At 34.0% G+C, this 16,374-nt stretch overlaps 1 protein-coding gene across 1 annotated transcript in view; it reads right to left on the bottom strand.

The window, feature by feature from the left end:
• LOC123306806 overlaps positions 1-12,435 on the bottom strand; it is a 634,033-nt gene extending 621,598 nt beyond the window's left edge. Inside the window, exon 1 of the mRNA XM_044888961.1 lies at positions 12,250-12,435. The gene's annotated coding sequence lies outside the window, so the exon portion shown is untranslated. The remainder of the gene's footprint in view (positions 1-12,249) is intronic.
• Positions 12,436-16,374: the final 3,939 nt, after the last annotated feature.

The following is a 16,374-nucleotide window of genomic DNA, read 5'->3' on the forward strand; positions in this document are numbered from 1 at the left end:
GGCGTTATGACATTGACGACATTTCATGAGTGCCAACCTTACTCCGTTCTAGTTACAAAAACTTGAGAAAATCATTTCATGGCCAACCGACTGCTAAAATGAATGTGAATGCAGTATAGTTCATGCAGTAAAAAAATTTAGACTGATTTCAACAAATATACAGGCTGTCCCAAAACTAGCGAATCAAACGTCACACCACGGTAGAGTAGATCAAATACTATCGAATGACACCAACATTAGTTGAGCGGAAATGTACCGTTTCCAAAAAAACCTAATCTGAAATTGCCGATTTTCGGTCTATTTTTCTAATCACAGGGCCAATTTGTGATTAGGGACAGCGTTTTTCGCCCATATTATCACCCCTATAGAGGGGGTTTATTCTGAGTAATAAAAATTATGTAGAAAAAACAATTGTTTCAATTTACATTTACTTGGGTTGTGATAGGTGTGATAAAACAGTAATCTAGGATTAATATGATTTAAAATCGCTATCCTCTGTCATAAACTGGCCCTGTGATTGAAAAAAATAGTTTCAATTGGCAACTTTAGTTATTTTCATAAAATTCTGATTATTTTGGAAACGGTACATTTTCGCTGAACTGACATTGATGTCATTCAATAGTATTTGGTCTACTGTATCGTGGTGTGACGTTTGATACACTAGTTTTAGGACACCCTCTATGTTGAATTCAGTGGTTTGGTGGAAATTTTATCCTTGACCTTGACAATATACTGATGTTTTATAATATACTTTATGGTCTTGCATTGCATACAAATTGGAAAATTAACAAAAAGCATACTGGTAATTTGTATACTAAGAAAAAAAAGGCTAGTTAAAGCCAAATCTTGAAAATTCATATTTTTCAGTAAAAAATAGATTTTTCTTATCAATTTGACCTGCAAGAAAAAGTGTTAATCAATTGAGTACTGAACTGATTACCTAATTTTATAATAATTATATATTTTCGGTACTTTCATTAGCATGTTTCTATTTACCGACTTTGCCAGACTTTCAATTCATTTTATTTGGGGAAATCAATTCGAAAATTAATCAGAAACAAATAAACTAACCTAACTTGCAATAAAATGAAGGCGGTTCATTTCAAATTGACGTTAGAATTCCCGATTACAGAAATCCACAATTTACTTATAGCGATCGCAGCGACTCACTTATTTTCTCCATTTTCGAGCACACTTTTTGAGTTCGGCGATCGTTCGTTCTCCTTTTCTCTAGTCTCCATAGTTGGAGCTTGTCTTCTGGAAAACTATTAAACAGTCCCGAGACAATTGTAATCCTATTCAATTTGATGAATCTTTATCAGGAAAATATGCGTGAATGAATATAAAATTTTCCCAACTACGCTATTCAGAAAATGAGGAGCTTTTTATAGTATTGAGAATCAATTGTAATAAATTTTTCAAATCGATGGCGGAGCAACTGAATTAAATATAAGGAAGCTTTTTCGAAATTCTGATCAATAATTTAAAGTCACTATTTCCGTTTATCTATAAGTTCATCACAGTTTTTCCTCCTCTAATGAATTGAATGACTACAAAAACAGACGTATGTTTAATGATGTTCATAATAGTTTATTTTTCAACGAGAATACTCATGAAATTTGTAATATGTAATACGAAAGCTTATGCCATACATAATGGGAGGACAGCAAAGTTTGTTGTGCTCACCTTCGCAGAGAATTACTTTTATGTGGAGATACTGAAGCAACAATTGCTTCTTGAAAACATCATTGTGCACCAATGATAAATAAATTCACGGGAAAATCATCCAATTAATCACATTTTGTAGAAAAATAGTAGGCAACTACAATATTGAAAAATAGGAAAACACCAAATGAGCTTTCCTACAGTTTCTTTTGAGTATTACGCAAGTTCATATAACACATCCGTAATAAATCTGCATTAGAGTTCATAAGAAAAAATTTTCTAGTGAATATTATCGCAATCAGAAACAAACTAACTATCTGAATATTTTCCAAATAATGCCATCATGTAAATCAATATTGTGCACTCCTTTGAAAATATTCATTTCGAACTTCAGTATAATACCATTGCAATTTGCAAATGTTTATTGTGTGTTGGGGGATATTCCGAATTAATAGATATTTATACAACAAGTGAGTTAAATGAATGTTTATTCTAGACAAGAAAGTTTAACCCACGAGCCCGAAGGGCGAATAGGTTTGTTTCTTCGAATTAATAAACATTTATAACTCACGTCTTGTATACCAAATTTTATTCCATTTTGATTAGGAACTGAAATGATAACACATTCCAGAGAATTATCTGATTTACGAATTGATATGAAAGTTATCACTTCGATTGATTGTTGCTAGGGCATTATTCAATCCATAGCAACAAGAGCAAGATGACGTTTATCGACTCATGCTCATGTTATTTCATTCCACTTGAGAATGAAAAAAATCATTTTACTGAATAGATAGTCACCTTACCTTTGTTGGTATGGATTGAATAATGTCGTCTTCAAACGTCAAAATGGAATAAACATATTTATTATCATTAATCTTTCAGTTTTCCCATTTTTTACGAGGAAGTATGACCATATTCACCTTCATCCTATACATCTTTCAAATTAGTCAAACCATGTGATTTAATTTTCGTGTGCCAGAAGCACAAAATAATTTAAAGCAGATTTTTTTCTACCACAATAATCCCAAAAAATATAAATGCAGTTTTTCCAACGGAATCCTCTATAATATCAATTTTGATTTATATATCTAGCATATTCCGGAATCACTGCCATAATTCCAAAAATGTTATAGCAATAGTCTAGCTAGCTGAGCTAGAGAGTAGATACTTGGAGCAGATGCTTTCCGGTGTATTCAAAGGAGTAATTAATAAAATGAAAACAGAAATACTTTTCAAACTAGACAATAAGCTAATATAATTTCAAATACATTGCAAGTTACCGTTCTGATTATCAACTCAGTCCCTCCGTTTCTCTTTCGGAACGTAGGGTGAAGCACTCCCAGCCTAATATCGATATTAGGTGTTCGAAATCGAACCTTGTCACGCAATGTTGGGGAATAGGAAATGAGCTACATATTTTTTTAATGAAAGGAAGAGGGTGGATGTATCGAAGACTATGGAGTTTAACGGTATGCATTATGTTTCAATTCCGGAAGATGCTGAAATTTATGAACATTAGAAAAGAACAGAGGTAATACCACAGATTAAATGGATAGTTTTTTATCTTATGAAGCTATGATCTGCCAATGTGACAGGTTGGAAAGGAAATTCAGATCACGCATTACAAAAAGACGTTTTTCTAATTTTGACAAATGAAGTGACACTTTTTAAAACTCATTGACGTTTTGAAACGTTTAATTTTTCGCAACCAGTTACGCAAAGTAAAATATGTCGCAACTGATGATGAAACGATACTTGCTTTCATAGTAACGGAGTGAAAAATTTAATAATTTCCATCACTAGACGATTTTAAGGGAATCTCCGAGAGAAGCATTTAAAGACGTTTCTGGTACTTTCAATTTGAATTCATAGCAACATCCTATTCAAAATTTGAAAAAATATTGTCTGAAACACGTTGGGAAACACTATTTTTTTGTATTGCTCTTTATTTTGCGCTCATTACGAAAAATAATGCTTTTCCCAACTGGTCGCACAAATAACTATTATGTAATATGTGATTTAGATGCATATATATATATATATATATATGTTACGGGCAATGTAAATAATTGGGCATTGTTTATAATGCCCGGGCAATTTAAAAAGTGCCCAAAAGGATATGACAAAATGATAAATTATGTTGCAAATATAACATTGCCCGGTTATTATGTATAATGCTAAAAATCAGGTGGGCAATTTGAAAATTATCTATTATATTTCTTATAAAAAATAACAAATTTTTGCATACCTGACTGACAAAGTAACAAACAAAACATAACAAATAAAATTTCACATGCTGACATACAAACCGGTGGGATGAAATAAGTCCAAATAAAACTAAAGTATTAGATATGTACGTACTTTCAAATTTATATTCACACAAAATGTCCATACGTAGCAATACAGGCCAATACAGGCTCTATTCATTAGAGCAGCTTCCACTTTGGTGATATTTCGAGTTACATAGCTTTTTTTCTTTACGACACTTGCGCTCGTCGGATTTACAGCTACCTTTACAGCCACATCGACTATAGCCTGTCTTGGATGACAATCTTGCACATTCTCTTAGTTAAATCTCTATCTGTGGAATATCTTCGCCATTCTTTCCACATGGGTTGTCCCTTTGGTGTCAATTAATCAAAGTGCCCAAAGAAATAATTGCGGTATTTATAATGACCGGGTAATGTGAGAAATTATTGTAAAGTAATTCAAATTTATCAAATTGCCCGATTTTAATGGTCATTATTCATAATAACCAAGCATTATGAATACTGACCTAAATAATTACATTGCCCGTAACATATATACTCCATTCACTTTTATTTAAGCACTCGGTTGGCCATGAAATAATTTTCTCAAGTGTTTGTAACTAGAATGAACTAAGGTTGGCACTCATGAAATGTCGTTAATGTCATAACGCCGTTGCCACAACTAATATTAATTAATACTACAAAAATGCCGAAAGTGATTGAAAAGGAGAGAAGACAGGGTTTCAGGAAGTGCTATTTAAAATTCAGGTCCGCTCATTCAAATAGTAGGTAACCCTGATATTTTAATATCTACAACATATCAGACGGTAGCGAACATATTCAATGTAAGTTAATTTAATGTTTCATCTGAATCTAAACGATTTATATTTTAGCTGAATGTTTCCACAATTAGAAATATTGTGAATAAAGAGGATGACGAAGAATTTCTATTGGGAGACCTAAAAAAGTGGTGGCATTTGAGAATTTCATTTTAGGGTGAACGAATGCGAAAATTTTCACAGGATTTTCGATTAATCTCATAGTAGAATAAGTTCGAGAAAATTAATTTTTCTATTTTTCATTTGACTTGTACTATACATTGTAAATATTTTAAGGGATCAATAAATATATAATCATTATTATTATATCAAAGTACTAAAAATAAACAGCCATAAATACGAGTCAGTTGTCCTGTCAATTGTTAATTCATGTGAAATTTTTTTCTAAAGGTGGAGTTCCTCTCGTCTTAGAACTCGCTCTAATTATTTTGACTTCCATTGATGCGAGATGATTTTTGTTGAAGAATGTAACATTCTTGTAATTATCCGCCAATTCCTTAGCCTTAGAGTGATACCCATTCCCAACCACTGCATCATATATGCATTTCATCTTTTGGTTGATTTTTTTTAAATCTACTACTGATATAACGTATTCAACCTTCAGCCAAAGAAGATAACCAACATTAACTCTCCTCAAGCTACTGCATATTATGCGTCAATAATTTAATTTTATTCCATAGCAAAAATAATTAATATATTTAAAAACTTATCTCTTGTATTTTCCATGCAAACAACTAGATTTGGTATGCGTTCAAACAGTTTTTATAAACGTCAATTATGTTCGTCACATATTTTCGACTTCATATTTTCCGAAGTGATTCGAAATTGTTATAAAATACGGAATTACTGAGACTTCTACGTAAAACGGACAACATAGCGCTGATTTGAAACCCAAAAATTTGGACAAGCATCATAACCCCACATTTTCGTACTATACAGAGTGAAATGTGTCAAATTTCCATGACCAGCCGAGTATACTCCATTCATTTTTATAAAACAGGTTGGCAATTGAATAATTTTCTTCAGTTTTTGTAACTAGAACGGATTACGGTTGGTTTATTTGAAATGTCGTTAATGGAACAACCATTCATTAACGTTTTTTTTACTCTGTAAAACTGCCGAAAGTGCATGCCAAGAAGCAAAGTAGAATTATCAGGAAGGACTATTTTTAATAGAAACCTCATTCTAATATTTCTAATATTAGTCCTGATATTTTGAAATTGACTATTTATCACACGGTACTGAACATATTATATGTAAGTAAATCAATATTATATTTCATCTTAATCTGAATGACTTATATTTTAGCTACATGTTTCCACAATCAGGAACAAACTGAGTTAAGAGGATGACAAAAAATTTCCTTCTAGTGGAAGGCCCAACTTTTTGGGCTTTCCCAAAGGAAAGGTGGCAATTGAGGAGTCAATTTTCTGAAAGATCATCAATGATAAATTTGTAATTATAACTTGAAACATTAACACTTTTGTATTGACACACTAACTAATTATGCGAAAGATAATATTGAATAGAATCAGGGTCTCACATTATGTTCTTCAAAATCCTCGGCCATCTCTCGTTCTCCTATTGGTTACTAACACCTGCAACGATTTACGAACATCCTATATAAAGCGTTAATGAACCTTCGATTATCCCTGTATTTCATATCCATTTCTGGGAATTGATTGGTTTATTGCCGGTTTTCGGTGGTCATCAAACTCAATCAATCATCATACTGTGTATAGGTATGTCAAACTTCATGGCGATAAATTGCTTTATATTGACGTAGAAAAACACTAAATGAAAAACTTTCGATATAGAATGAAGCTATGAATATTCTATGTAGGGTAGGTATTCGATTCTGTGCATATTTTCAAATCTGTTAATGAAGTAAAATCCGTATCCTTATCGAATTTTTTCAATTTCAAATGGCAATCAAATCAGCTATCAAGGCACACTTCTTCGTGCTACAAGAAAAATTAATCCAAAATAATATTTAATTGTTAAGATCTCCCTGAACAAGCCAATAAGCTGGTCGAAGGACCACCAAATGTTTTGTAATCTATATTTCGTTTTTTGTGTACCAATTCACTATTCAGGGCGTATATTAATAGTTGCGAAAAAAATTTAGGAGGTTATTCTTTCTCAAAAACTAGGGTGGGTCTTTTTTATAAATTCTTCTTTTTTGAGCTACCCCCTGCTTAGTTACAGCCCCCTGAAAATGACCAGGAAAAGCAGTTTTTAATCAAGCAGATATTTTCCTCTATGATTGAGAGGGGTAGAAAAAGCCACCCCTAAAACTTGTTTCGCAAGAAACTCTTTTTCATGTGCATATTTTAAAATGAAAAAATTAATTTTTGATCGTTTGATCCATTCTTAACAAATAAGGTCTGGTGTAATTTCTTGAGAAAAAAAAATATCAACAGATAATACTCCTGAGTCGTAGAGGCTGGAATTATTTTCGAGCTTAAATTTATCCATAAGCGGATGTATTGGACTTGGCCCTTCGGCGTGTATTTTCTACCTATTTAATATGATATTGTGAAAAGTTTAAATTTTTTTTTTCTTACATTTATTTAATATTTGTACCATACCAGTTCTCAATAAAATGTCAACTTGACATCCGCTGTATGGATAAGGTCAAAAATAATTCCAGCCACTACGACTAGGACGTAGAGGATGTTTTTCTCAAAAACCGTGAATATTAGCAAGAACTTACAACACACCTCATTTCTTGAAAATGGTACAAGATATCTGAAATTATTTTTTTAATTTAAATTATGAATATGGAAAAGAATTTCCTGCGAAACAAGGTTTAGGGTGGCATTTTTTACCCCTGTCAATCATAGAGAAATACCACAAAAAATGTTTTAGAATGCCTTCTCACCCGCATAAAATATCTGCTTGATTTCGCTCTTATCCATTTTTTCTTTATTTTCAAAAAAATAATCAAATATTTTATATAGAAGACCCACCCAATTTTTTGACAAGGAATCACCCCCTAAATTTTTTCGCAACTATTCATATATACTCTACGCATATTCATATACAGCAATTTCTTGGTAGTGTTCACAGTCCTTGAGAAAAAAATCATTATTTATCAACAGATAACACGCCTGACGCCTGAGTCGTAGAAGCTGGAATTATTTTTCGAACTTAAATTCGTCTCTATAGGTAACAACCAACATAATAATAACTTTGATTTAAAATCCAGTTAAATTTGAATACAATATTTGGTGAACACTCATAATTGATATTGGGTATACATAAATTCATTAGTTCATTGTGAATGAAATTCTTTCATTTTATTTTTGCAGTTCAGGAAAAAATGGAAATAATGAGAACTTTCATAGCCTGCCCCCTGAAAATCCCAGAGTTATGGAATTCAATCACAAATTTTGAGATTTCAATTCGAATTCAAACTTTCTAATCATCTCTTCCCTTTTCAAGGTTTTTTAAATTAAGAGTTTAAATATGTAATATAATAATATGAAGATTATACAGATTATGTGATGAATTTAATTCACACAAACCTATTCTGAAGTCCATTGAACAATGCTATTCAGATATAGATTCTTTAAGCTGTTTGAATTATACACGGTGTTCTACAAGCTCTATGACAAACTTTGACAGATGGTAAATGTGTTTATTCTGAGCATTTTTTTCATGAACATATATCCGATTCGTTTTTGTTTAGAAGATACAAGCATATGAAAAATAATAATTAAATAATAATAAATAATATTAAGTTCAAATCATAATAATCAATGGAAATTTTGGGACTATAAAAATTGTTCGAAGTGTCCACCTTCGGCGTGAATGCAAGCTTCAAATCGACGAACTAAAGATTAGATTTGCGTCGTTTCGTATTTGGTTTGCTGCATCTTAAATTCTATAAAGTACCTAATTGTTAATGAGATTAGATTTCTACATGATGAACAAGCTGCTTCATTTGACCCCATAAATAAAAATCTAAGGGATTTAGATTAGGTGAACGGGATGGCCATTGTATTGTCCTCCTTGACCTATACATTTATTCGGGAAATGTTCATTCAGCCAACTGACTACTTGTCTCCCTCTATGTGGTGTTGCACCATCGTGCTGATAACATATTTACAACAATGTTGAGCTCTAAGTTATTAATAAAGTCAAAAAGGTTGTGCTCCAAAAAATTTTTATACAAATCTGCATTTAAACGATCATTTATAACATGAAAACACTGAAATGTTGCTGACATCGTCTTTGTCTGATGGCACATGGATTCTGCAGGGCCCATACATGTTCATTATGGTTATTGTTGATACCATCCTCAGAGAAACAAGTGTCAAATGAATAATTAAAATAACGTCAATTACCATATCAACCGATATTTTCTGTCGGCCTACTTAATCAAAACATGAAAATAAAATTTTTCAAATGCTTGTAACCCCTAAACGAAAACGAATCGGACCTATGTTCATAGGAACAAAAATGGTCAAAAGAAGCACATCCACCCTCTGTCAAAGTTCGTCATAGAGCTTGTAGAACACCCTGTATACTAATATGTATAAGTTTATACTGAAAATACGATGAATTCACAAACTTATTCAGCGTTCCATTACAAGGTAATATTCAGGAGACAGATTTTTTAAGCTTTGTTCAGTTGAATAATTCTTAATTTTAGAAAGTGACATACATAGTAATCCATTGATGTTGATCCATAGGTGAAGATATTTTCCCGAAGAACTTTTGCAAAAAAAACTACAATTCCACCGAATCACTTACGTAATATACTCATATTTTAGTTGCTCACAAAAACACGGAACATACCAGCATAATGTTTCACTCGATGTCAATACAATTTGACGAAGCACTATATGAATAAACTCTATTAGCAGTGCATGCAATAAAAGAAATAATAAAAAAGTCCAATGCTCTGAAAACATATTCAGAAATATTCAATGGATCATTTACTGAAGGCATATGTTTTAAAATGGATGCTTTGTACATTGATGGATATTTAACTGCAGTTGGGTGAATCATTTCATAACACTGAAAATGCATTCGAGTATTCTGAAAACATAAGAATTAAATGATATATATCATTCGGCGATCATATACCTACGTAGCTACAATTGACACCAATACAACAAGGATGAGCACACTGAAATTTTCGTATTTCTCCACGGAATAATATTACATTATCTTAATGATATACAGGTCGAAACGTTCAATCAATTGTTCATTAGTAGGAATTGTAACAACGTAATATTTTAAGTATATTCGGAAAATGAAGGGATATATGAATTATTGAATGCCAGCTCAATATAATACCTCATAAAGGATGTACTTCAATCTCGTTTCCAATATACAGAGGTTTTCCTAATAGCAGAAGAATATAATATCAGTTCGATCTTCGTAAGCTTTTGGAAATGCTACTTTTTGACAGTAGGGGTGCAGTTTATTCTATTTTTGAATAAAGGAGCGTTTCACATTGAGCAATTTCAATTTCCTTCTTTTGAAGTTAAGAACACAACCTACGAATTTCCCAAAGTGTAAGCAAATTCAATAATCTTTTTCGAAGAGTTAATCATACCCCTATTCATTTCCTAAAGTGTGAAAAAAATTACACGGAAGATTTTGATATGTGTATGCCTCGAAGTAGGATTCATATTATAATACTTTCAATTCTTCATAGTGTTCGATGATGGAATTGGAAAATATTGAATATGATTCGTTTACTCTTGTATCCATTCAATCTCAGTTTCATACAAAAATTTTAGCACTTCTCGAATATTAGATTCTCAAAATGAAAAACAACAATTTGTTTCGATAGAATTCAAATGATGCGCTCAAAATTTCATCGACATATTGCAATTTTTGAGTAAGGAAAAAAAAGTAGATGGCTCGAAATCTCGTGGAATGAACAAAATTTATGTGGCTATTTTCGCTCGAATGCACCGGATTGAGGAAGAAATATGAAAACAGTCACAATGGACAAATGAATGAGCTATTGCCAGACTGCGAGATTATTTTGACTTATCGGTATATTTAGTAACTTCGTAGGCCTCAAGTGAGAGAGGTAGATATATCAATCAGCTGATTTAGAGGGTTGAGAATTCGATTTCACATTTTGGATGGACGACGTTGAAAATTTCCCGAGAGAGAGAAGACTACTGGAGCATGATTTCTAGCACCTATTCTATTTCTGTTTGGAGATGAGTTTCAATAAATTCACCGAAATTTCCTGGAGATATCAGAGTGAAATATACTCAATTATCATTATGAGTAAACAGAGTTTTACAGAAATTTCTGCAGTTTTTTTAATGAAATTATGACGGGTTTTAGCCATTCGAATAACATGCGATAAATGCGGATCCTTAGCATAAAAAAAACGAAATATTTAAGGAGATAATTCATTGGCTCGTTGATTGGCAAAAAATAGAACTAGTTTGTAATATCAAGTTTTTTCGAAGTACCCCAAGTAACTGGGTGGAAGCATACAAGCATATTTTTCGAAAAGAACTTCAATTTTGGTTTTCTCTTGAATTGATTTCGAAGTAGTTTTGGAGGAAAAAATTCAAACATGAAATCGCTAATTGGACGGTACATCCTTTCAAGGGTTTTTACTGATGTGCAGTAGGAAATTCCACAAAAATTCATATACCAAACTGGTTGAATTTTTGGTCCAAGAATCACCCCATGAAATTATTTGCAGTTGTTTTTCAACACCCTGTAAGATTATTCATATGTGCCCTCCGTGCTTTTCATTCAGACAGCTACAGTAAAACACGAAACCTTCAAGGTCAGTCATGAAAAATTATATTTTCTAAGAAAATATAATATTCAAACCATTTTCGATGATTTTCTTTGAATCGTCTTTGTCAAGAACGTAATCGAAATCATCTCAACTATTTTTTTATGAATCAGATCACTTATCATCACATGATCAAATTTTGATTTATTTCATCGACGTGGATAACATAAGGAAGATGGATAGGAAGATATCCATAACAAGAATGGTATTCATAATTTTGCATATTAACTCTGAAAAACTTCATGCTACATTGGAGCTACCTGAATTATATCCACCTTCTTGATATATACAAAAAAAGATGAGAATTTTATCCATACTTTTAACTTATTCATTTCATGATGAAAAATTGTTGTTCTAAGTCATTCGCGATCTAGGAAGTGAATCCTTATCACAACTGTGTCTTAAAAAATTTCACCTGACTTTGAAGGAGGCACTTATCATAAAATTCTGAAGTTGCCGAATTCGACCTTGATGCTTTATACATTGAATTCACCAAATCTATAGGTCTTTGATATACATAACTGGATCTTGAAAAATCCACAGATACAGTGCTTTGAAAATGTTCATTTGAAGTCGCACCGATATTCAATTTTATAATTTGTTATAGGAAAGCCTTGTGGCTTTTCTATATAATCAAGAACACACTTTCACCCTTACGATTAAATGAGAATAATTATTCGAAACCCATGTTAAAACTGACCTTTTGTCCACAATCCCCGTGCGGCTCACTTCACAAACCTCAGGATCAATATGAACCAAGCAGCAACGTTCACAAAACAGAAAAATTCAAACTTCAAAAAGTCACGAAACAGTTAACTTTACGCCGATGTATCGCGAAAAACACGCGCGTGCCGTGAGCGACAGAGCACCAGCAGCCACGTCGAAAAGCTTCGGAGGGAAACTGAGGGAAATTCGCGTCGCGACGTTTCTATAAACTTTGGCGCATCGGGACGCCGTCGGGGGTCGGTCGGCGTCGGAAAAGTCCGTCATGCGACGGCACTTCATCAGGTGATTGAGGAACTGTTGAATTCCCGTGCTTTTTGCGTACGCAGAAAGCTTGATATTACGAGGGTGGTTAGAAGGGGTTGGTCGATTTGTAAGGGTTGTCTTAGGAACTATTTGGAGGGATCGATCACTGCGTGGTTTGATATAGATCTTTCACATATATTCATTAACTTCTCTCCAAATCATTGATTATTCTGTTAACGAAGCTTGAAAAATTACAAAAATAGTATCAGTACAAAATAAAACAATATTATACATATTTTCTGTGTTGCTTCTATTCCAAATGTCACGAGGTACAGTGTTGTAGAATTTTTCTACAGTGCTGGAATGGCGGATCCTTGCCAAGTGAGATTTTGAAAAATTGGGGCAAACAAAAAAAAAGGATTCTTATAATGATAACCCAAGAAAATAAATAAATAATCTCTGAAACAAGAACAGAATATGTACCATGTATCATGTATCAACTTTAGGCGCCAAATAATAGCGAAAGATAAAGAAGAACAAGTATAGATGGTGTTTGCCCATAAACTGGACAAACTTTTTAGTTTTCTTGGTTTTTAATATACAATATTAACAAAAAAAGTCACGGCAATTTCAATACTGGTGGAAATCGAACTCCCAACAATCGGATCGAAAGGCTTTATCCTTACATCTGAAATTCGTTGAATTGAACGTTGCTTGGTGAAAATTCACATGATTAGAATAATTCCAATTTACAAGGTGGGGACCAAGCCTTCCTGTCTAAGAGTGGGGACCCACTAGTGTTTTATTGAAATAATAGAGATTTTCTATGTTTATTATATATTGAATATTATCATCCAGAAGGTAACAACTGTAGACATATGCGAAAAAAATGTGTGTTCTATTTCTGTAGAAATTTCGCACAGAAATTCTCAAAATATCGAGAATTTTCAGCGAATAAAATCTCAATTGACAACCGAAACGAGTCGACTTTTATATATTTTCCAAAAAGTTATGTTTTCATGTTTGTTTTTATGGGCCCCGAAAGCTCAGGTGAGAGTGGGCTCCCATCAACTACCTCAAAATCCTGTATTTCGATTATCTTCTCAAAACGAGGTGTATGAATATGATATTGCAAAAATATTTCTCATCTACATGACAATTATTTATATGTTTGTCTAGTTTAGAGAGAAACACCCTGTATACTTAATTCCTACCCCACTTTCACAGAGGACCTTACGAAATCGTACCAAATCAAATGTGAATAATTGGATGTGTTATGTGTATTTTTTCTGAAATAACATATAACATTATCCAAGAAGTTATGTTTTTATGTTTGTTCAACTACGGGCCCTGAGAACTCAGGTTGGAGGTGGGCCACGTGAGATTTTTCTCACTATCTAACCGGGCCAGTCCGGCACATTTCTACACCCCTATATAGAGTGCCCCTCGATGACTGGCCTATTAGACAGTCCCGAGTCATTCGCTTGACAAGAGAAGACGTGCTACAGTGCTCCTAGTGCTATAAAAGAGAAAGCGGACGAGAAAGTCGAAGTGTCATAAAAGAGAAAGCGGACGAGAAAGTCGAAGTGTCACAGTGCCGTAAAAGTGAAAGCGGAGGTGAAAGTGTACACTGGCGAAGCTGCGGAATTTATGATTCCGTCTACGAAACTTCCGAAGTTTTTTGTAAGTTCTATAAGTGTATGTGTTATAGAGCGGAAATTCGTTCAAATTCAGTGTATTCAGTGTCGAGTCCAGATCCCAAGATCGCTGGTTCCACGGATATCACTGGTGAGTCGATTTATTTTTCTGATAGTATAGAAAATATTTAATTTAGCCACATAGCTTAATAGTAACATAGTAGTAAGGATTTCCAATATTCATTATTATTCCGAAATACCTCATATAGTTCAATACGGACAAAAAGCCATGTCGGAGGTCTCAGACAATGAAAGCTCCTACATGGAAGCTACGGACACCGAAGAATTCAGCGATGGAGATGCAGAGGAGCTTGTAAGGCTCAAAGAAGAGAATGGGCAGTTGAAGGCTCAAATAAATAAACTGACTGAAACCGTGTCTCAGTTGGTCGGGGAGATACGCCTCTTGAGAGAGGAAGTTAACAAGAATAAAGCTCCTCAATCCCCTAGTTTTGCTGAAATTGCAAAACAGAATACGGCACAGAAATCCCCCACATTTGCAGAAATTGCAAAGCCGGTAGCGGTCCCCAAAAATTCCTCCAAACAGGAAGTAGCTCCAGAACCGGAGAAGAAGAGAAATTTTGCAACTCAAGTTGCTAAAACCCAGAACGCGCCGCCCACAAAACGCGCGCGTAAAGAAAGTTCATCTTCAGACGAAGAGACCGCAAAAAAAGCAACGGAGTTACCTAAAAAAGATAAAATTCCACCCATCACGACGATGGGTACAGCCGATTGGGTAGAGATCTCAAAAGCTCTCTACTTGAAGAAATTCAGCTACAACAGAGCAACCGTCGTAAAAGACGGGATCAGGATCGTAGCCTCGAGTGTGGACGACTGCAGGAACATAACAAAATATTTTGACCAGATTGGAAAGGAGTACTTCACGTACCAGATGGAGGAAGAGAAAAAGATATATGCAGTTATAAGACATCTCCCAATAGATGCTGACCTAGATATAATAAAAAATGATCTAAAGGTCCAAGGAATCCATGACGCCGAGGTGTCCAGAATGACATCCAATAAAACCAAAAAGTTTATACCCTTATACCTGGTAAAAACTCAGAGAAAGGAGATTTTCGAAATAAGACGCCTTTACAATCTCTGCATTGTAGTGGAATCAAAAAGAAGGGCAGAAAATCCAAGCCAATGCTTCAGATGTCAGAGGTACGGACATGCCCAAAACAAGTGCTCTTTTCCATACAGATGCGTCAAATGTTTGGGCAATCATTGCACAAAAGATTGCGAACTTACCAGAAAAGGTGAGGAGAGAAATGCCACATGCGTTCTGTGCGGTGAAGGAGGCCATCCAGCAAGCTACAAAGGATGTAGCGAATTCAAATTAGTTACAAGGAAGAGGAAAACAGGCCAGAAATCGGCTCAGCAGAGCACGATTCCTCTAAAAGTCCAGGAGAAAAAGAAGCCCACCCCCTCCAAAGTGGACGACAAGAAAAAAGAAGTACCCAAACCAGTACAGAAGAAGGAGCAACCGAAAATGTCCCAAGCTAAACCTACGATCAACAAAACAAAAGAAAACAGAAAAGTCTCTGAATCCGCCGACGATTTAGACACTTTTACTGAAAAAATTTTCAACAAAATCATGTTGAAAATTGAAAGAGAGATGGAGAAAAAACTCCAAGGAATGTTCAGTAAACTGAAATAATGGAACATACAACTAGGAAAAATTCCCTTAAAATAGTCTCCTGGAACATAAACGGGGTCAGAACTCGAAAACCCGAGATAGAAGAAATAATATCAGAGAGAAAACCTGATATTATAGCCTTACAGGAAACAAGAATACAACCAAATACGCGATTGAATATCATGAATTATGAGATATATAGATGTGACAGAATCGCAAACACTGGGGGAGGTGTTGCCTTACTGGTTAGACGAGATCTGAAACACTATTTTAAAGGAAGATCTGACGAGTCACAAATAGAAACAGTGATGATTGTTGCTGAAATAAATCGACAAAGAGTCGAAGTCACATCGGCATATAAAAGACCCCCAAATAACCTATTGGAAGAAGAAATCAACAACTTACTAGATGGAACAAACCCGAAAATCTGCATCGGAGATTTTAATTGCAAATCTCCAGAATGGAACAGCAGGATGGAAAACAGAAATGGCAGAAAACTGAAAGATCTCGCTGAAAAACAAGA

Source organism: Coccinella septempunctata, chromosome 1 (genome assembly GCF_907165205.1).
Source record: "Coccinella septempunctata chromosome 1, icCocSept1.1, whole genome shotgun sequence".
NCBI classification, from domain to species: Eukaryota; Metazoa; Arthropoda; class Insecta; order Coleoptera; family Coccinellidae; genus Coccinella; species Coccinella septempunctata.